This window comes from Megascapheus bottae, chromosome 17 (genome assembly GCF_031878675.1).
Source record: "Megascapheus bottae isolate mThoBot1 chromosome 17, mThoBot2.hap1, whole genome shotgun sequence".
In the NCBI taxonomy this organism is placed as follows: domain Eukaryota; kingdom Metazoa; phylum Chordata; class Mammalia; order Rodentia; family Geomyidae; genus Megascapheus; species Megascapheus bottae.
In genome coordinates, this window is record NC_143525.1 from 6,194,750 (window position 1) to 6,212,303 (window position 17,554).

Sequence of the window (17,554 nt, forward strand, 5' to 3'; positions counted from 1 at the left end):
AAATCCACTTCTGGCTTTTTACTGGTTAATTGGAGTCTCATGGACTTTCCTGTCTGGGCTAGCTTCAAACCTCAATCCTCAAATCTCAGCTTCCTGAGAGGGTAGATGAGTGCTAAATGCCCAACTGCCTGGAATTATTTAGCTTGTGGACTTTAATTTTTCTCTCCTGCTATAATCACAATATTGACCAATAATTCTTTGAATATTATTGTTATTCATGGTGGGGAGAGATGAATAAGAACATAATTATATTTTTAAGTATCATAAGATTTACTACTCTTGCAATAAGTTATTTCTAGTAGGTAGAGAGGCAGTAAGTACATATGGTGGTTAAAAGAACACACTATCCTTGAAAGAATCTGGATTCAAGTTCAGATTTTGATACACATAACTATATAAGTAATTGACAATCTGTCTTAGCCTTCCTCTTCCAGGTGTTGTTGGGGGTAATAATGGTACTTCCTTTAGGAGATCCATGTGAAGGTTAAATTTAATTTACCACATAAAAACCTTTTTGCTGACCATCAGCTGTGTTTTTTTAATTTTATTCTGTGTGAGTCAACAGCCCAGAAAGGAAAAAGCATTTCCCATTATTGCTTTTAAGAAAAAAATATTTTCAGCTTTTTTCTTTTTCTTCTTTGCTTTATTTTCAGTGCTGAGGAATGAACCCAGGGCTTCATGCATCCTAGGCAAGCACTCTACCCCTTGAACCAGCCTTCAGTCATTTTGTTTTTGAGACAGTATCCCTACCTTTTCCCAGCCTCACCTCAAATTTAAGATCCTCCTGCCTCTAGCTACTTAGTAGCTGGTATGGCAGGTGTAGGACACCATGTCTGGCTTGTCTGTAGCCTTTCCACAGTTCTACATTGATAACAGCATTGATTTCAATGTGTAATTATTATTTTTTAAATGAATAATAATCTTTCGAGCCACAATGAGAATCTTTTTTTTTTTTTTTTTTTTTTTTGCCAATCCTGGGTCTTGAACTCAGGGCTTGAGCACTGTCCTTGGGCTTTCTCAAGGCTAGAGCTCTACCACTTGAGCCACAGCAGCACTTCTGGCTTATTCTATTTATGTGGTACTGAAGGACTGAACCCCACTCTTCATGCATACTAGGCAAGCACTCTACCACTAGGCCAAACTCCCGGCCCCATACAATGAGAATGATTTAAATACTCAATTGTGTATTTTTCACCAGGAACACAGCTTCTGAAAAATGTTATCTTTCTTGACAGACTTAAACAATGACCTAACCCAAACCACAAGCAGATGTATGCATAAAAGCCTACAGAGCCTCTAGGGTCCACTGAGGGCATGAAAGCAAGGCAGAATTTCTGGTCAGGATAGGCAAAGGTGACTTTTGGTGGGTATTTGCACCAGAATCACCCAGAATATTTTCCATGGGCATATCCCCTCCTACACCTCACTGGTATCAAGACTTGTCAAGTCTAGTGCAGCCTCCATTGGGGGCTAAGTACCAAATCCAAGTCAAGGAAAGAAAACACAGCTTTGGTTATCCAGTAAGTGAAGATTTCCAGTAAGCTCAAATGGTAGCCAAGCTGTCCACGCTCAAGTGCAAAGACAATGTACGAATTTGCAGATAGGATGAACAAATGCCATTGGGGCAGGTTTTAATAGGGAAGAGGCACATACAGGTGTCTTGCTTAGTCACAAACCAAGAACCTATGAGTAAGGCTTTCAATAAGAAAATTTGAGAAAGAAGGCAGGAGGAGGAGCACCTATGGTAAACTAATGAAAACAAACCAATGTAGTAAACTTAATAAGTTTAAAGCTAACAAAATGCTATAGTTTAAAAAAGGTTCTCCCAACTTTCATATAAAGGGGCTTGGTCCCCAAGATGGCCCTAAGAAGGTGGTGGAGTCTTTAGAAGATAGAGCCTACTAGGAGCCTACGACAGAAGTATGCCTTTGAAGGAAATGATTCTTTTCTTTCTTCCTCACTCTGTCTCTGTCTCATCGCTCCCCAATTTGTGATGTGAGTGATTTTGCTGTCATGTGCTCATACCATGATGTATCACCCTCCCATAGGCCAATCAATCATGGACTGGAACCTCTACAACTGGGAGACAAAATAAGCCCTATTTATAAGATTATTATCTTGAGTATTTTGTTATAGTGACAGAAAGGAGATTAACACACCAAAGCATAGATAATCTGAATCTGAGCTAAGTACACAACCTCATTTTAATCCAAGTTCTTCTCTCTTTTAAGAATTTCGAACAAGAAAAAAAGCACACGTGGTGAAAAACATCCAATAATACCGTAACCATTGTTTGTTGGAAATTTTCATCTCCATATTCTGAATCTGTACAGTGAGGAACTAGTAGGGGTACTTCCTGGAGTTCTCTACACTGGGCAGGTTTAACTAAAGAGTTAGAAAACTAGCTAGAGAAAGACACCAACAAAGACTCAGCCATACTTTCCAGGGACCAATGAAGTATGGGGTCTGCTAAATCTAAAGATGAAATAGCTACTTGACCTGGGCCCTAAAAGTAGTGATCTAGCCTTCTAAAGAAAGAGTTCCATTCCAGAGTATATTCCTATGCCAACTGGGGTAAAGCTTGGAATCTAGTATACTATGACATGCTATTGGCTGTGTGATTGTGGACAAGTACTGTTTTCCAAGTCTCAGTTTTTACATCTGTAAAATGAAAACTGCATTGCTACTCACAGGCCACTGTGATGATTAAATACCATCCCTTCCTGTAAAGCAAGAAGCAGTCTTTGGAATAGAGCTGGCGTGATGTGTTGTCATATTCCTACTACAGGATGACTGATAATAGAAGGTTTTGCTACAATCTATTTCATCTGGACTCTTTTTGTTAGTATTAAGCTTTTTCATCCAAAACAATTCTCCCTAGCCAATTTAAAATCATTTTATTTATTTATCATAGGATTAAAGCATTCTCTTTGAGACAGTTACCATATGTGCTCTATTTCTTAAATCTAGTTCTTAAAAATCAGCAAACTGCAAGAGATAATTATCAAAGTGCTGTTACTTAAAAAAAAAAAGATTTTTTTCAGATATTCCTTTTGTTTTGTGCTAGTACAAGGGCTTGAACTCAGGAACTGGGCACTGTCCTTTCGCTTTTTTGCTCAGGGCTGGTACTCTTAACACCAGAGCCACAATTCCATTTCTGTAATTTTTCTGGTTAATTGGAAATAATATAGACTCATGGTTTTTCTTGCCCAGGCTGGCTTCAAATCTTGTTCCTCAGATGTCAGCCTCCTGCATAGCTAGGATTACAGGGATGATCCACTAGCACAGGGTTTTTTGTTGTTATTTTTTTCCCATTCCTGGGCTTGAGCTCAGAGCTTGAACACTGTCACTGAGTTTTATTTTTTTTCTCAAGGATATAACCCTAACTACTCGAGCCACAGTACTACTTCTGGCTTTTTCTATTTATGTGGTACTGAGAAATCGAACCCAGGTCTTCGTGCATGCACTCTACCACTAGGCCAAACTCCCGGCCCCGTAATATATGTTTAAAACAAGTGCAGGAACTAGCCATAGGGATCATCTAACAGAGTAGAAAGTGCCCGTTAATGACAATCTCATCCTTTTGCATATACACTTTGGGATATACCTTTGAGTTCTTTAGGATTTGTTTCCCCTGCCCCTCTTTGTGCCAACACTGAGGTTTGAACTCAGAGTGCTGTTCCTTAGTTTTTTCACTCAAGGCTGGCATTCTACCACTTAAGCTATACGTCCACTTCCTGCTTTTTGCCAGTAAAAGTCTCATGGACTTTTCTGCCTAGTCTGGCTTCAAACCTCAATTCTTTGATCCCAGCCTCCTGAGTAGATGAGATCATAGACATGAGACACTGGTGCCTGGCTCAGTCTCATCTTCTTTCATATATACTTCAGGATATGTCTTTGAGTGTTTTAGGTCTTAATGTATTCTCCACCACAAAGCTCTTCGGAAATATCCATCTTCTCTAACTCATCCACTTTTTCCTACTTTCTCACTTTAGAAAAAAAAAAAAAACAAACTTCCTCAGTAAAAGGCAGAGGATTATGACTTGAGATTTTTTCTTCTTCTTTTTTCCAAACCAGAGAAATGTCAGGCGTGTTATTTCCAAAGTGATTTACACAGCTCTGGTGTTATAACTAAACAGAAAGAACAAAGATGCTATAATATTAATCATCCTGCCCAGCTGCCCACTGGGAGTAGTTGCACATAGCAACCCGTTGCTGTCTCTTGGCCTCAGGTCCACATTACTGCCTGTGCAGTTCACAAACACTCCCTTTCCTGAACATATGGAGCAATCTCAGGAAAGAATTTGCCTCAGTGAACCCTGACTAGCCAATCAAAACCAGAAGGTTCCAAGTTCAGTGACTAATATCAGGAATGAATTGTGCGTGGTGAAAAGGAAATTTTGTGTGCTGAGGAAATTTATACCCTGAGTTCAGTCATATCACAGGTGTGCAGGATCACCTGGAGAGACTGAACTTTTTTTTTTTTAAAAGGCAAGTTCAAACATTTCTTCAAGCAGCACGCCTGTCATCACTAAGTATGAGAAACCTAGCAGTGCTATGCAGTATCAGATCCCTCCAACAACAGGAGCAGCAATTGCAGCTGGTAAGGAAGGGCCGCAACACTGGACCTGGGATGGTTGCTGATCTGAGCCCTGCACCTATATGAATACATTTTAATGGAATTTTCATAGTCCATAAGGAAGGTGTTATGGTGTCCAACAGAGATGAGTACAAGCTTGCCAAGTCACACCAGGAAATGGAAGCGAGGGGGGCATCTCCAGGACCCCCAGCTTTATCGCTATACATTTGACAATTCTTTCCCCCTTTCTTGTGGCTTGATATTCATAGAAAAGGTTAAAAATTAGAAAAAAGAGGTGCTGAGAGTTTGGTCTAGTGATAGAGTGCCTGCCTAGCATGCATGAAGACCTGGGTTTGATTCCTCAGTACCCAGAAATAATGATGTGCCTCCAGTGGTAGAGCGCTAGCCTTGAAGAAACCCCGAGGACAGTGCTCAGGTCGAGTTCAAGCCCCAGGATTGGCCAAAAAAAAAAAAAAAGAAACACTTAGACTGGGTCCTGGTGGCACAATACTTCAAAACTATCTACTTAAGAGGCCAAACTCTGAAGATCATGGTCCAATTAGTCATCAAAAAGCCAGAAGTAGAGGAATGGCTCAAGTGGTAGAGTATCAGCCTTCAGCAGAAAAAGCTAAGGGACAGTACCCCCAGGTCCTGAGTTCAAGCTCCAGTACTACCTCCCCCACAAATAAAGAAATGTTCAAACATAAATGTTTCAGACATTTAAATATTCTGGCTGTGTAGAACAGCCTTAGAAAATATGAGGGCACCTAATTCTAAACAGTGGACTGGGTTAGTTTCCTAGGGAGATGAATGATGTACTGGGTAGAACATTCTTTGTCTGAAACTCCTAATTCTAAAATGGGCCAAAAATCCAAAATCTTTAGAATGCAAATATGCCACAAACGGAAAACTCCATAACTGACCTCATATGACAGGTTACAGTCAAACACTACAGGTGCAGCACAAATGACCTTCAGGCTAGGTGTATAAAGTGTACATGTAACATGTTAACTGTGTTTACATGTGGGTCCTATCCTTAAAAGAGCTTATTATGTATATACATATATTCATAAATATAGAAAACAAACACTGATATTTGGAACATTTCTGGACTCAGGCATTTCAGATAAGGAATCCACAAACAGTATTTTCAACATTCTGGCTCCTGAGAAAAAGTAAAATGTCAACACAGAGCAAAGAAATAAGCACTGGAGCGACGTTGTTTAGTTCTTTAGACTCATCATAAATAGCCAAAATTCAAGAAGGGAATCACAATTTTCTGTGTAGTTTCATCCTCAAAAGTGATATTCAAAGCATATGCCCTCAAGGTCAAATAGAAGGGAAGCCTTGTAGTTCTATGAAAAGCAGTAGAATCTCAACTAAAAAGTCACTGACCACCTACAAAGCAGGAGGCATTGTAATACCACTAACAGTGGACACTGGGCACTCATGATGTGCCAGGGACTGTGGTAAGCACCATCTCATTTAACTCCCACTGCGAGATAAATTCTATTATCTCAATAACTCAAGCAGACCGAATTAAGTGATTTGCTTGAATTCCAGAAGCTTCTAGTCCTTACTCTTGCCCACTACAGGTTATGAGGTAAAGACAGGGCCTGGCTCTACAAGTCCACAAATTCCTAAGGGAAACCATTTCATTCCTAACTAAACTGAGAGAGCTGGGTTCTTTGTTTTCTGGGGGCAAGTGCACCAGGGATAGTAATTTTCCACTAGTCATGAGCACGGCCTTCTCATGTTTTAAGACGCTCAATCTCACAGAAGATACAGATCAGCCAGATCATTTTTGGAGATACCATGGCATAGCCCTGCACCTGGCAAGTTTTCATCCTTACATAAGGGCAGAAGGGTAAGGAAGGGCACATTCCACACATTGCTCACAAGGGAAGAAAGAGATATACTTTTTACTTTCAGAGTGCAGTATGAGTTGGTACTGGAGAACCTGTCTGCCCCTTGTCCCCAGGACAGTCGCTGTTCTGCCTCTGGCTGCTCTCATCCTCTAAATAGCCTTCCTTCCAACCCAGGAGGAGGCTGGGTTGGTTTGCTATGTCCTTCTCACATAATACTTTATTCTGCTGAACTCAGTGAGCCCAGCTGAGGTACCAAGTCAGCCTTCCATTTCCCTTAAGCTGTGTACAATCCTCACTTACTTTAATGGATCATAAATGCCTAGATGATCAGATGTATTCCATTCAAATCTCAGTCTCAGTCTAAGTCCACATCTGTCAGTCACACACATACAAACTGAAAAATGTCACGTTTCTCCTTCACCTTTCACATAAAAGGCTGAAGTCCAGCTATAGTTCTGTGATACAAATCAACCACTTGCATAAAAGTTACTGAAGATGAAGTAGATATACAATTACCTTCTTCACTTACTTCTCAATCTATTCCATCAAGACCAAACTCTCAGTGGGCTCACCCTAAATATCTCCCATAAGCAGAATTACGTCTTCTTACGTGCTTCATCCATGGCAAAAACAAAAAAAGGATTAGAGAAAGTAGTTTTAAAACAAACCAAAGCAAAAATGGCTTTCCAAGAAGATAAACCAAAACAATAAAATAATATTGTCCTTTACTTCCACCCCAGAGGAGGCCGTGCCTGTAATGAGTTCCACAGCATGAACCCTATGAGAGTCACAGGTAGGTTCCAAAGCCTAGGTGAGGGCCTTTATCTACTCACCTATTATTTGGGTGGCCAAATAATGATCTCAATGGCCCAGAAGCCCAGTGGGAACATCTCTATCAGCTGGTAATATACAAGCTCTAAATGACTAGCTGTCTCTTTAATACTAAAACACTTTAAAAATTGTGTTTATGAATTTCAAACTAAACAAATTCACCTTTGATGCAATCCAACTACTGCTGTTAAAACAAAAGCAAAATTGAAAAGTCCCTATCATTTCATTCAAATGTTTTCTCTAAGATTCTACCATCCTGGCAGAATTGTCCAGATGGAAGAGAGTATCACACCTTCCCCAAACTATCAAAGCCACATTACCTCTCAGCCCAGGCTCCTTTAGGAAGCCTAAGTCAATTACTCAGCAACTTCCTTTCTTACACTGTCTTCCCAAGCGCAAAATCACTTGGTTCTAATAAGACCACTTCCTTCCTGCTGCTTTGGTTTTTATTACCAAAGTTCTTCAGCTGTTTTCATCACTTCATATGCTAAACAACTTCTCCTTTTAGAAGCAGCACATTCTGAGAACCACACGGAGCAGCCAATCTCAACCAAAGGTCAGGTCATCGGTTTCAATCATAGAAATGTTTCATATATTCTGGATGGCACTGTGAAGGGCTAAAATTTGTCATCAGTAGTTTCTACCTTTTTGTAATCTTTTCCTTCCAAAGAGCACACTTCTACTTTCCTCAGGAATCAGGCTCTCTCACTTACAGATAGTCCCAGTAAATAAAGCAAGCCATATATGGGCTGGGAGTATGGTGCACACATGTAACTCCAGCATTTGGAAGGCTAAGTCATGAAGATGGCAAGTTGGAGGCCAGCCTGAGAGACTGTTTCAAGAAACAAGGCTGGCCAGGTGCCAGTTGCTCTGAAACCCTAAATTATTCAGAAACTTGCAATTGGAGGTCATCCTTGACAGAAGTTTCAAAGACCCTAGCTCAACCAATACCTAGGCATAGTGGCATGTACCTACCATAGGAAGAATCAAGAGTCTGAGATCAAAAGGCTCTGCTTTCCAAGCCAACCTGGGAAAAAGGTTTGTGGGACCTCATTTCAACAGAAAAAGTTGGTTGTGGTGGTAGACATCTGTGATACTGGCTACAGTAATAAGTGTAAATAGGATTGTGGTCCAATCCAGCTAGAATAAAAACAATCTGTTATCCTAAAATTGACCAGTTTAAAAAAAAATAGGGCTGGATGTGTGGCTCAAGTGGTAGAAAGCCTGCCCAGTAAGCATGAAGTTCTGAGTTCAAACACTAATATCTCCCAGAAAGACTCATGTTAGGTATAGGCCTCTGTGCAGAAACAAATTTATACAATATCTTCACATGTTCTTTGTAGAAATCTTGATTACATGGTTTGTCCTTGATGATCTGTGGGAACTTGGATTTAGGGAGTATTCCACAATTAACTAATAAGAGTGGCTCCCTGTGCTTGAAGAACATAAACAATAGGTTTGTGCTAAACACCTGCTTTCCTTCTGGGTGTCTGGAATTTGGGTACTGGCCAGGGAAAGAGGACCCACCAATATGACCAAAGCAACCTTGAGCACTGAATATCTACTGAGACTCCCTGATTGGCAGTATTTCATATTTACTGACACAACTCATTCTAAGTTGAATTCAGCTCTTCCTGCATTATTATGTCTGGTTTCTCCCGGACTTCATTCACTTCCCCCTTTGCCGATTCTGCTCTGAATCCTTTTGCCATGTTAAACTGTAATGAGTAAAAGAATTGATTCTTATTCTTCGTGCTAGCTTTGGTCTAGCAAGTCTCTGCAAAGGATGAATTAGTGGATATTGAACTATTTATCTTAAAGGAAGTATGCACATCAATATATATCTAGCTATCTCTCTACAGCTAATATATACAGGCTATAATCTTAACCTAAAAATCGGATTACCCTGATATTCTCAAAAGAAAAAAAAAAATTCTATAGTGTTTAGCGACTTAAAGCTGGTGCACTAAGAGGAGTCAGGGTTAGGATTCAAACCTAGACAAGTGGCTGTAGGGACAGACACTCCATCCTCTGCACATTTCTGTGGGACAGCTGAAACAGAAACAGAGCTTCACCCTATTGGACCTCAGCTGGGAACAAACTTATAAAATTTTCCACCATCTTATACATGCCTGACAAAAACTGCAAAAGCACCACGAGTACTACCACAAATACTGATTTGGAAGTTACAAGCATATTTTATTGACAACTGTGTAGAATCCTGAGTTTTCTTAAAGATGGGGGGGTTGGGGCTGGTAGAAACGACCTGGTCACAAACCTACAAGGAGAATTCCAGGCCTCTTGTTCCTGCAAATGCACTGAGTAGGGGAAAGGATACCCAGAGCATCTGTGTGCATCTGTGTGCATCTGTGCTTGCCTTGACTGTTCCTAAGATTTCTCTTTGGCCTCTCTTGTGGTCTTGTTATGTTGAAGTGCATTCTCCAATTCAGCTGTTACAGTTGGATGTGCCTAGAGTAGCTACCCCCTTCAAGATCAAATAGGAACTGTGGTAAGACCCAGGGTAAAAGAAGTCTGATGGCTCACCTATGCCATCTGTCCCAGAGTATGGGCCCAACTGTCCTTTTCCTTAACTACCCTATTCTGGATCTCTAATTGTATTAGATTCAGAGACATTCATTTCTGAAGACATTACATGTACCACTCAACTCATAGAATTCCTACAAAACTTTTTTTTTGGTCGGTCATGGGGCTTGAACTCTGTGTATAGGCGCTGTTCCTGAGCTCTTCAGCTCAAGGCTACTACCCTACCTCTGGAGCCACAGCACCACTTTCACTTTTCTGGTGGTTAACTGGAGATAAGGGTCACATGGTCTTTCGTGCCTGGGCTGGCTTTGAACTGTGATCCTCCGATCTCAGCCTCCTGTGTAGCTAGGATTACAGGCCACTGTACCCGGCTAGAAAACTACTTTCACAGAAAATATATAAACACTTATTCTACTAGAGATGCTATAGTAAAAACAATTTCACTGGCTCTCCTGCAACTTTAGAAAAAAAGGATGAGACTGTACTCAAGACAGTAGACCAAGCCTATGCAGTATCCTCTTTCCTACCTGAGAACACAACATTTTAAAGACTCAGTTGCTTAAAGAAGAAACTTGGGACTGTATGGACAAGTAAGTTAAAACTGCAGAGGGTGAGGTACAACTTGAAATGCACAGAAATAGAGGGAGCTCTTTTTCATAGAGCCTTGGGGAGAAGCCAAGCTTCAAGTCAATGACTACTGACAGCCAAAGAAAGGTCAACAAAGAAGTGGCTGTAAGGCAGAATTTAAGGCCTTTGGGCAGAGTTGTTGATGAACAGCTGGGCCCATTTGCCCTGCACCTAAAAACAATACCCTATGTGTGCTACAGTCATCATACTTTGTTTCCAACTGGAGCCGTTTGTGCAACACTCTAAAAAGGGAAGTCTACCTAGGGATTGTCCCTCATGTTGGTATCCAAACTAGGAAATGAGTCAAAGAGGTTTCAGAGCAAGAGCGTGGTGGTTCATGCTTGTAATACTAGCTATTCTGGAGACTGAGATCTGTGGATGACAATTCAAAGCTAGCCCAGGAAGAAATGTTCATGAGACTCTTACCCCTAATTAACCACCAGAAAACCAGAAATGGAGCTGTGACTTGGTAGCAGAATGCTACCCTTGAGCAAAAATTCTCAGAGACAGTAGCCAATCCCTGAGTTGAAGCCCCATGACCTACCAAAAGCCCCATGATCCTTCCTGGCAAAAAGAGGTTTCAGGATTCACACAAGTGTAAAAAAAGATCGCTCCCAGTATAAAGTTCTTTTCTTATTAATTTTGGGGAAAAGTAATAGAAAAAAGTCCTCACTCCGCTTGGGTCCTGTTTACCTAACCACCTACCCTATAGAGAAATCTACCTATTGTATAACCTGTCCACTTACAGAGCACATGATAAGACCTTCCAGTCAAGAAAGAAGCTTCTTGGCTATACAAAGCTGCTCAAAATACAAAGAAAGCCTGCTGGTTCCAGCTACCAGTATTAATCAACAGAGCCCTTCATTCAACAACATGAAGAATCTAGGAAGCAGCCCGTGGATGTGTCTTAGTTTGCAAGGGTGGCTACTACAAATACTACAGATGGAGTGGCTTCAACACACTTCTGTGGAATAAGGCAATAATGAACATGAAAGCCTCTTGGTGTTTAAAACTGTAGTTCTCCAAACCTAATAACAACAACAACGAACAGCTCAAAGAACTAAGAAAGTCAGTAAAACATGTCAGTAGATCTAAGCACCTACTCAAAAAAAAAAGGAGTTTTTGTTTAAAACATTAATAATAAGGGGCTTAAAGGGAAGTTTAAGAATTCTAAAATTGAGTGACCCAGATATTTGCTTTAGACTTTGTTAGACAAATGTAAACAGGTATGCATGTTAAAGATGTGATCCACATGCCTACTCTCTCCACTTCTTTTCACTATAGCTCTGGAATCCTTAGCCAGAACAATAAGGCAAGAGAAGGACATCAAAGGGATTCACATAGAGAAAGAAGAAATTATACTATCCCTATTCAAAGATGACATGATCCTATACCTGAACAACCCAATAAATTTCACTCCCAAACTCCTAGAACTAATAAACCACTTTGGCAAAGTGGCAGGACACAAAAAATCAACCTTCAAAAGCCAGTAGCATTTCTGTACACCAACAATACACAAACAGAAGGAGAAATCAAGAAAATTATCCCCCACTTGCAATAGCCCTCAAAAGAATAAAATACTTAGGAATTAACCTAACCAAGGATGTAAAGGAATTATTTAATGAAAACTATAAAAGCCTAAAGAAAGAAATCTAAGAGGATAGTATTTCCTGTTGGAAATGGACAGACGATCCCACGCTCATGGATAGGCAGAATCAACATTGTGAAAATGGCCATACTGCCAAAATGGATATATAATTTCAATGCAATCCCCATCAAAATTCCAAGGACAGGGCCAGGAGTTTGGCCTAGTGGTAGAGTGCTTGCCTAGCATGCTCGAAGACCTGGGTTCGATTCCTCGGTATCACATACATAGAAGAAAAGCCGGAAGTGGTGTTGTGGCTCAAGTGGTAGAGCTCTAGCCTTAAGAAAGCTCAAGGACAATACAGGCCCTGAGTTAAGGCCCAGGACTGGCAAAAAAAAAAAAAATCCCAAGGACCTTCTTTACTGAAATAAGAGTGTGTATTCCAAAGGTTCATATGGAACAACAAAAGACTTAGAATAGCCAAAGCAATTCTAGGCAAAACGAGCAATGCAGGTGGTATTACAATACCAGACTTCAAACTCTATTTCAAAAATGGCATGGTATTGGCACAAAAATAGATCAGAAGATCAATGGAACAGAATAAAAGACCCAGAAATAAAACTACATACCTACAGTCAATTTATATTCCACAAGGGAGCCAGAGATATACAGTGAAATAAACACGTCCTCTTCAATTATTGGTGCTGGAAAAACTGGGAAGCCAGATGCAGAAAACTAAAAATTGATCCCACCCTGTCACCATGCACGAACATTAACTCAAAATGGATCAAAAACCTCAATATCAGACCTGAAACTCTAAACTGCTACACAGCAGAGTAGGAGACACAACAGGTTGGAGAAAGAGTTGACAAATGGGACTACCTAAAACTAAAAAGTTTCTGCACAGACAAGGACATAATTACTGAAGTAGAAAGACAACCAACCAACCAAGAAAAGATATTTTGCCAATAATACATCAGATAAATGCTTACTGTCTAGTATCTACAGAGAACTCAAGAAACTAATCTCCCTCCCGCCCCCGCCCAAACCCAACAAACCAACCGCCAAATGAGCCAGGGAACTGAAGACAGACTTATCAAAGGACAAGGTAAAAATGGCAAAGAAACATGAGAAAATGCTCAGCATCCATGGTCATAAAAGAAATGCAAATTAAAAAAAAAAACCCTAAGATACTACCTTACCCCAATCAAAATGGCCAATATTCTGAACTCCAACAACAACAAATGCTAGCAGAGATGTGGAGAAAAGGGAACCCTACTGTACTGCTGGTGGGAATGTAAACTAGTACAACCACTCTGGAAGGCAGTTTGGAGGTACCTCAAAAAACTAAAAATAGACCTTCCCTACGACCCAGCCATAGCACTTCTAGGCATCTACCCTGAACATCATAACCCAGGATATAATAAGGATACCTGCACAGCTGCACTGTTCACAATAGCCAAGCAATGGAAACAACTCAGATACCCCACTACAAATGAATGGATACAAAAAATGTGGTAAATATATACAATGGAATTCCACAGAGCCACCAGACAAGATAATTATAATGGCATTCGCTGGGAAGTAGATGAAATTATAGCAAATCATGTTGAGTGAGATAAACCAAGACCATGGTCTACTTAATATGTAGATATCAGATCCAAACAGTGCAAGATCAATGACTCAATACTCAGGTACTCAAGGTTATTGACATGAACTTGTAGATTTCAATATAACTATATTGACATATAAATCTATGATGTGATATATATTCTGTAGACATATTGATATATTATATAGATCCATAGGTATCTATAACATACAAACTGTCTGCTTAATTTTAATTTCTTTCTTAAATTTATGTGCCAGTGATTACATATAGAGATTGCATTCTTGAATACTTGTTTGATAAACCGAACATATGAAATATGATGTTAAAAAAATCAGTGTTAATAAAATCTTTTAATAACGTTGTGGCCCATGATGGGTGGCCCTGAGTATCCCATCTTGGGTGAGTACAGAGGAAGTAAATTTTCCAATAAAACTGCCATTTCTCAGTCAGTGTCTAGCTTTATTTAGAAAGCCCACTTCCAGCTGCTCAAAGACTTACAAACACTAACACCCCTTTCCTACTCTGGCACCTGGAGAACTCCCTTTGTTGCTTTTATAGCCAGCAAAGAATTCTATACTTTTAAGAAATGTTTTAATCTAACATTTCTATGTGCTAAATACAATTGTGTAGGTCATTATTGATTTAGACTAGGCTCCTGTATTGAGTACAACAAGCTATACCAATATGGAGTCATGCATGCCAAATGAAACTTAGGAGAATACTCATGTAACAAGTATCAGCAAGAGCAGCTGAGTGTTAGTCATTCCTAGGGATCCAATTGATTTACATAAGGCAAACCAACTGAGCTCTATACACATTCCTAGTGTTCTGCCCACAACTGTGGCCTGACCACACCATAACCCCACAGTTCTTTCAATCTAGTTTAGTTACAAGTGTTTTCTAGTTCAAAAATTAAAGCAGACATATTTTAAAAATGAAATTTGCTTTCACTTTGTCTTTTGACATGTGTTTTTGCAAAGAGTAGGGAGGTTCAACCATTAACCCTACTATTTTAATCAAAAATCCATGTGTGAACATAGTGAGGGAGAACTACTAACAGAGTACTTACAGTTGAGTGTCACAGAGACTAATCCTTTTCATGTTCCCAACACTGTAAGAACAGCTTTTATAAATCTTATCTCTACAGAAAAGGATATAGAAACAATTAAGTTGTTCAAATAAGCTAATATGCATCAAAGACAATTTGGCTCTCAACAAGGAAATACTACTACTGTGATATTCATATCACTCATTGTTTTCAGTCTCTTCTTTCAACCAAACGTACTGGTAGCATTATACCTCAGCCACCAGCTGAGTGTCTGAGCAGTGGCTGTGTCCCCAAACCACCTCTCTCAGAAGGATTAAAGCCCTATGAGGCTTTAATTTTTATCTTTATTGTGGCTGTAAATATGGACTCTGGCCTAGTCCTTATAGCACATAACAAGTTCAGCAGCTGATTCACAAACTGCTTGAAGGATGTAATAAGAAAGCAAAAAATGTCACTTTGGATTTAGAAAAAAGACCTTACTTGATTTAATAAGGTTTTTTCTAGGCAAAGATTTTCTTGCTAGAGAAAGGTTAACATAGTAACAAACACATACCTACATGCAGACAAAAAGAAAGGAAAGTCAGCACTCTAACTGCTGACTCTACACATCAAGAGAACTTAGGATGCCTTCCAGGAGGGTCTTAGAAGCAGGAAAAGATGAATAGGTCAGAGGCACTGAGTGGAAGTCCTTTTAAAAGATAAGGCAGGGCTGGGGCAGAGGAGTAACTTCATTGTCAATCCAAGATCTCAGAGACTGAAAAACTGTGAAAGAGGTTCAGACTTGGGATGTCATATCACTAATCCCAAAGTGGTTAAAGATCTTTGAATGAAATCTCATTAAAGGAAACCTGGAATCAGATAAACAGTTTTACAGAAAAAAAATTTTTTTTTTCTCATCTGATAGTGATGTCTGCCAATATCCCAAATTCAGTAAACAGCGGTGGGAGTATTAGGCTAAACTCTGAACAGCAGATGGATTCCAGAGTTTACATCCTACCTGCCAAGAAGCAACAGGGACTCTCTATACCTCAAATCACTTCATAGTTCCTTTAAACTCACAGGGTCGGGGAATATCCAGCTTACAGGCCACATAAGGCCCTTGAAATAATTTGATACAAGATGAGACAAACATAAAATGCTTCTCATCAGCTGCCAGTGATTATCTGCCTGTATATATTATAAAGATGTTATAAATACCTAAATGGGCTGGGTGTTGGTGGCTCATGCCTGTAATTCTAGCTACTCAGGAGGCTGAGATCTAGAGGTCTGAAGTCTGAAGCCTGCCTAGGGAGAATAATCCAAGACTTCTCTCCAAAATAACCAGCCAGCAAAAAGCCAGCAGAAAGTGTGACTCAAGTGGTATCGTGCCAGCTAAGCAAGCCAGCCAAGCAAGTGCAGGGCCCAGTTCAAGGCCTGGTACCAGAAAGAAAAAAAACAGAAAACAAAAAGCTTCAAAGGGCCCTTGGCAGAAAATAAAGTACCTCATCTATGCAAGAAAAGTAGTTTGCTTGTCTTACTCCTTCTACACATGAGGAAAACTATGATATTTGTCTTTCTGAGCCTGGCTTTCCTGATTCGGCATATCTCTAGTTCTATCCATTTTCCTAAAAATGCCATAGGTTTCACTCTTCTGCTAAACAGTACACAATTGTGTACATATACCTTGCCTCCTTTATTCATTAATTAATTCTTGGCACCTAAACTGACTCCACAGGGTGGCTATTGTCAATGCTGGAGTAAATAAGTGTCTGATATCTTACACTCCTTTGGATATAAATACTCAACATTGATACAATAAACCATATTGTAGTTATAATTTCAGCTTCTGAAGAATATCAATAATGATTTCCATATTGGCTGCACTAAGTTACATTCAAATTGAGACCCTTATCTCCAACAAACTACCAAAAAAGCTGGAAGTAGAGCTATAGCTCAAGTAGTAGAGTGCTAGTTTTGAGCCAAGGAAGCTCAGGGACAGTGTCCAGACCCTGAGTTCAAGCTCTATGTCAAGTACAAAACAAACAAATGATTATATTTCATCATCAAGTTGTTTTTAATCCCTTGAATATAAGGATGGGTCAATGTATATAAATTAATAAATGTAAATTGCATAAAAAGGATCAAAAAGAATTTTTATATTTGAGTTCATCAAGGATGTTGTTCATCAAAGAAACTTATATATATATATGTGTGTGTGTGTGTGTGTGTGTGTGTGTGTGTGTGTGTGTGTGTGTATTTTATTTATTTATTTATTTATTTTTTGCCAGTCCTAGACTTGAGCTCAGGGCCTGAGCACTATCCTTGGGTTTTCTCAAGGCTAGAGCTCTACCACTTGGGACTCAGCACCACTTCCGGCTTTTTTCTATGTATGTGGTACCGAGGAATTGAACCCGGATCTTCGTGCATGCTAGGCAAAGCACTCTACCACTAGGCCAAACTCCAAGCCCCAACTTTTATAATTTTTGTTCTCATCCAGTTTTGAATATTTTATGTTTTAACTGTAATATATTACATAATAATATGTTCTGCTCTTGTTTCTTCTGGATTATCTGTTTTTCAAGATTTGGAGAATTTTCTATTATCCTATGGAGTGTAAGAGTTCTAACTTGCCCCTTGTCTCACTGTTCTAAGCTCATAATTTTTAGGTTTGGTCTAAAGGTGTTCTATATTCAATCCATATCTCTGAATATTCTAGTCATCTGCTTTGTCTTTAAGCTCTGACATTCTATATTCAACTTGATCCAATACTAAGTTCTTTCACCTGAGTTCTTGACTTACTGAGCTCTTCGTTTTTGGAATTTCAATTCATTTTTTAGTAGTTTATTGAATTCTTTCATATCCTTGTTTTCCTTATTTCATT

The 17,554-nt window shown here is 39.5% G+C and overlaps 1 protein-coding gene across 1 annotated transcript in view; it reads right to left on the reverse strand.

The window, feature by feature from the left end:
• Stx8 (syntaxin 8) overlaps window positions 1-17,554 on the reverse strand; it is a gene marked incomplete at its 5' end in the record, with an annotated part of 226,074 nt that overhangs the window by 148,710 nt on the left and 59,810 nt on the right. The gene's annotated exons all lie outside the window — the stretch shown is intronic.